Consider the following 6,000-nt stretch of genomic DNA (forward strand, 5'->3'; position numbering starts at 1 on the left):
TTTTGAAAGCTCTTTGGTAGACCTCTCTCTTCTTCTTCTTTTTTTTAAAGGTTTTATTTATTTATTTGACACAGAGAGAGACAGCGAGAGAGGGAACACAAGCAGGGACAGAAGGAGAGGGAGAAGCAGGCTTTCTGCCTAGCAGGGAACCCAATAAAGGGCTCCATCCCAGGACCCTGGCATCATGACCTGAGCCGAAGGCAGACACTTAACGACTAAGCCATCCAGGCACCCTAGATCTCTCTCTTATCAGCACAAAAGCCACAAGACATTGGTGATAAGGTAGTGTAGGCTGATGTAAGCAATTGAGAAATTTGTAGCAAAGATTGATGGAGCTTTACAAAAGTCTTCACATGATTCTGGAAAAAAATAGATACATAAATCCTCTCTCATCTCCACAATCACCCAGACTTCCAGAAATGTATGTGTTAGTGGGGGAGAGTCTCCTGAAATTCCACAGTGTTCTGTTTCTGTCTATATTCCCTGCCACAAAAAGGAAAACGGAAGTACTCTTTGAATAGGAATTCAGTGATAATGTTCTGTACCCAATTTATGGCTTGGGGCAGATTACACAGATCTGCCACAGTCAGAATCATGATTACATTCTGAGTCTTTGAAATCTGTTCTGTTCATCATCTACCCCGTGCAGGGGCTCTGTGGTTCCCAGAAGTCAGCAAGAAGATCCACCAGCCAAATAATTACCAGCTCTTCCAACTTGAATATCTTCAGAGGTAGGTAGAGTCAAAGTCCTGGGCTAGAAGTGGGAACCAGCAAACAGTTTTTTGTGGCTTGGTTGGATGAATTCCTTGTCCAAATCATGCCTCCAGATCATGCCAACACTATCTCCGTATGGAAAAGGTTCTTGTCTTGTTCAAATGGAGAAACCAAGGGGCACTTGGGTGGCTCAGTGGGTTAAGCATCTGCCTTTGGCTTAGGTCTTGATCTCGAGGTCCTCGGAACAAGCCCTGTGATAGGCTCTCTGCTCAGCAAGGGGTCTACCCTTGTCCCCACTCCTTCTTCCCTTCTCCTGCAGCCACAAGCTCTCTCTCTCAAATAAATAAATAAAATCTTTAAAAAATGGAGTGACCGAGAGAGAGAAAGATTACATAGATGAATGTGATATCCTGAGAAAGACACTATGTATTGCCTACATAGTATTCCAACTGAGAAGGTATAACCTGAGTCTAATCATTAAGAAATTTCAGAGAGGGGCGCCTGGGTGGCTCAGTGGATTAAGCCTTTGCCTTTGGCTCAGGTCATGATCTCAGGGTCTTGGGATCGAGCCCCGCATTGGGCTCTCTGCTCAGTGGGGAGCCTGCTTCTTTTTCTCTCTCTCTCTGCCTGCCTCTGTCTCTCTTGTGATCTCTCTCTCTGTCAAATGAATAAATAAAATCTTTAAAAAAAGATATAAATATTAAAAAAAAAGAAATTTCAGAGAAACCACAAAATGAGGAATGTTTAACTAAAAAAAAGTTTGGCTGTTTTCTTTAAAAATTTCAATGTCATAAGAGACAAAGGATATTATTGGGTGTATTTTTAAAATGGAAAACTGATGGTAGCTTAGATAAATACAAAAAAGTATATTTTATCCATGTTAAATTTAATGAAGTTGATTAATTATCCTATGATCATGTAAGAGAATGTCCCTATTTTAATACTCACTGAAATGTTATTCCTAAATAAGGGCCATGATATATGATATTTACTCTCAAGTTGTTCAGAAAAAATATAATATATAAATATATATGACATATATATATAAGAGGGAGGAGGGGAGGGAAAGAGGAGGTAATTACGGACAAATTCTTAGGTGGTTCTGAGCAAATGGTATACAGATGATCTTTGTACTATTCTTACTCTTGTAACTTTAAAATTATTTCAAAGAATAGTTCTTAAAAAGTAAAAGGCAACTCATCTAATGGTCCACATGCCTCAAATTTTATTTTCCTATTTTATATTTTTTCACATATGCTAAAGAAGAGAATAAGTTAGCCCTTCTAAAGAGTTTTGCACCTTTGGAAGCATCTCTATATATTATGTCTATTTTTTGGCATTTAAATAGATTTCAACCAATGTAGGTAGGTTATTTTCTGCTTTGTTAAAAATGTGGAAGTAAAAATAAAGATTTTGAGGGAAAATTGATTACTTGCTGGGAAAGAGACAATTAATCTCCTGTGACTATATAATTCGTAGTATCCAGACTTCTTTTGTCTTTGTGTTTTGATAAAAGTATCTGTCCTTCTGTTTGGTCATAGTAGTATGAAGTCCCAGGCTGGGAGTGAGAGAGAAGTGAGAAGAGGACTGAGAATTTAGGGAATCAGTAGGTAACCTCTTCCTCAGAACCCTGACTCTCATCACCAGTGTGCTGCCTAAAATCACAGCTAGCACTTATTTTACATATTCTGTGTTCCAGGTCCTAGACTCTCTCTTGTCTTTTCTCCTTCACATTGATGTCCCTCTAGTAATATGTATTTCTTTTATCATGTTTTGTATCATGTTTATTTTCTGTCCCCTGTGCTAGAATGTAAGGTTTTTAACTTATAGTAGTTCCTAAATGTAAGTATTTGTGGGATGAATAAATTTAGGACAGATGAGTAAAATTTGAGCCCCCACTCACCCACCAGAATTAATTTCAAATAGGTTAAATAGTTTTGTTTTTTTTTAAAGAAAGGGCATGCATTGCATGGAGCACTGGGTGTGGTGCATACACAATGAATTTTGGAACACTGAAAAAGAAAATTAAATAATAAAAAAAAAAGCACCACAATGAAGTTAATGAGATTAACCTTCATTCCTCTCGAGAAGAAAAGCATTTGAGCCTAATAATAACAACAATAATGGCCATTTATTTTGCATATTCTGTGTGCCAGACCCTATTCTCAGTGCTTCATAGACTCAGCATTCGCAATGTGGATTCTAACTTTGCTTCACTGTTACAGGTGGGGAAACTGAGGCTCTGAGAAGTTAGGTGGTAGACCCATCCCAAAATTTAAATGAAGCTCAATGCTTTGGGGTTGGGTTTCAAACCCAGGTCTCTCTGACTCCAATGCTCATGTTTTTTATCTGTCCTGTACAATATTGACAGTCTTCAGTGTAGTAACAAGTGGGAGAGAATTTCTTTCTTATGGTGAGACAGGATGCGCATCCTATTGGCAGAATAAGCCAATTTTAATGGAGAAGAAAACTGGGGATAACTATGTAGGATTTGAAATAGGCAGTACCCTTTTTTTAAAATTAATTTTTTAATTTTTTTATAAACATAAAACGTATTTTTATCCCCAGGGGTACAGGTCTGTGAATCACCAGGTTTACACACTTCACAGCACTCACCATAGCACATACCCCCCAGTGTCCATAACCCCGCCAACCTCTCCCAACCCCCCTCCCCCCAGCAACCCTCAGTTTGTTCTGTGACATTAAGAGTCTCTTATGGCTTGTCTCCCTCCTGATCCCATCTTCTTTCATTTATTCTTTTCCTACCCCCCACGTTGCATCTCCACTTCCTCATATCAGGGAGATCATATGATAGTTGTCTTTCTCCGATTGACTTATTTTGCTAAGCCTAACCCTCTAATTCCATCCATGTAGTCACAAATGGCAAGATTTCATATCTTTTGATGGCTAGGCAGTACCCTTTACTCAGGACTTCTGTACATTTGTGCTCTGAAGCTAATAGCAGATTTAATTGAATTTTAGTTGCAAGATTGTTCTTATTGATTTTTTTAATTTTATTTTTTCAGAGTTCCAAGATTCATTAGTGCTCCACTGATTTTTTTCTAATGAAGAGAAATTATAAATTTTCAGATGTCTTATGATCAATGGGAATATATGAATGATATGTGTAACTAGTATACTGGGAAAATACTCACAGGGAGTGTTATTGATAATCTGTTGAAAAGCTTTTCCTTTGTCTCATTTAAATTTACTCATTAAGTAGGGAAGAAAAAATGAAACAAGGTGGGATCAGGAGGGAGACAAACCATAAGAGACTCTTAATCTCACAAACCAAAATGAGGGTTGCTTCGGGGGGAGGTAGGGATAGGGTGGTTGGTTTATGGAAATTGAGGAGGGTATGCGCTATGGTGCATGCTGTGAAATGTGTAAGCCTGATGATTCACAGACCTGTATCCCCGGGGCAAATAAGACATTATATGTTAATAAAAAATAATTTTAAAAAATTTACTCATTAAAGCAACTTCTTTTCCTGCCTCTGTATGAGAGCTGACTTTTCTAGACACTTCCTAAATTTAGAATATATTAAAAAAAGTCTAAGCCCATGCAACAGTCAAAATACTAAAATTGAATTAAAATTGTGGCATCCCCCATACCTAGAAACCTGCAGTTGGGAAAGAGAGTGGCCAGTTTCCTCTCTTCCTACAGCTGGCTAAGTGCCATTTTTATTTTTTAAAAGATTTTATTTATTTATTTGACACAGAGAGAGAGAGAATGACAGCGAGAGAGGGAATACAAACAGGGAGTGAGAGAGAGAGAATCAGGCTTCCTGCCCACCAGGGAGCCCAATGCAGGGCTCAATCCCAGGACCCTGGGATCATGATCTGAGCCAAAGGCAGACGCTTAATGACTGAGCCACCCAGGTGCCCCCTAAGTGCCATTTTTGAAAGTGCTCGAGCACTGGGTGTTATACGTATACAATGAATCTTGGAACACTACATCAAAAACTAATGATGTATTGTATGGTGACTAACATAACACAATAAAAAAAGTAAAGTGGAGGAGGGAGAAGAGATGAGGAGGTCAGGATAGCTCTTTCTGGCAAGGAGTATTGTACCATTGTGCTGTGTGCTTTCTGGCCTTAGTATTGCTTAAAGGTGATTCTGCTGTGGGTGGTTTCATGGGTTCTTTGAGCCTTCCCGCAACCCCAGCTGATGGAGGTTTCTTATCTGTGGTTGTCTTGATATGGCTGAACCCACCTCTTTTCTGACACCTTTCTCAGACCCTCAGCATCTGGCCACTCTCCACTTCCTTCTGCTGAGGCCCCATGGCCTCCCCAGGCAACCTGCCTGACATGAGTCTAGTGCAAACCCACACTGGGTTTCTTGCATGCATTGCCTTATCAAATGCCATAGTGGAAGCTATAGCCTCCTGTCACCATAGGTCACTTCAGCCAACCTCCTACCCTTTGTTTCTCTGGTATGACTCAGACATCTGCCCATGTCTCCACAAAATCTTGGGGCACATATAAAGCTCTATGCAAGGTATTTTTTTTTAAATTATTTTTATTAACATATAATATATCATTTGTCCCAGGGATACAGGTCTGTGAATTGTCAGACTTACACATTTCACAGCACTCACCATATCATATACCCTCCCCAATGTCCATAACCCAACTACCCTCTTCCTACCTCCCCTACCCCCCAGCAACCCTCAGTGTGTTTTGTGAGATTAAGTCTCTTATGGTTTGTCTCCCTCTCGATCCCATCTTGTTTCATTTTTTTCCTTCCCTACTCTGCACAACCCCCAGCCCTGCCTCTTAAATTCCTCATTTCAGAGAGATCGTATGATAATTGTCTTTCTCTGATTGACTTATCTCGCTAAGCATAATACCCTCTACTTCCATCCACATCATGGCAAATGGCAAGATTTCATTTCTTTTGATGGCTGCATAGTATTCCATTGTATATCTATACCATATTTCTTTATCTATTCATCTGTTGATGGACATCTAGGTTCTTTCTATAGTTTGGCTATTGTGGACGTTCCTGCTATAAACATTCAGGTGCACGTGAATCCTGACTTGTTTTAAATGTGGAAAATGGCCAGGTACTTGATGTATTTTTTGCAGATGATTTTTGAGCAGATTTTCTTTAAATTCCCAGATGATCTGTCTCACAAGCTCATTTTAGGGGCTATCCAAAGGTCTTGGCCAAAACTTTAATTTTAATATCTTGTTACACATTTTTATTTTTTAAAAAATTTAAATTAAAAAGAATTTTTTAGAGAAAGAAAGAGTGAGAGCTTTCAAGCAGATGGGGAGTG

This window comes from Lontra canadensis, unplaced genomic scaffold (assembly GCF_010015895.1).
Source record: "Lontra canadensis isolate GAN:19392208 unplaced genomic scaffold, GSC_riverotter_1.0 scaffold105, whole genome shotgun sequence".
NCBI classification, from domain to species: domain Eukaryota; kingdom Metazoa; phylum Chordata; class Mammalia; order Carnivora; family Mustelidae; genus Lontra; species Lontra canadensis.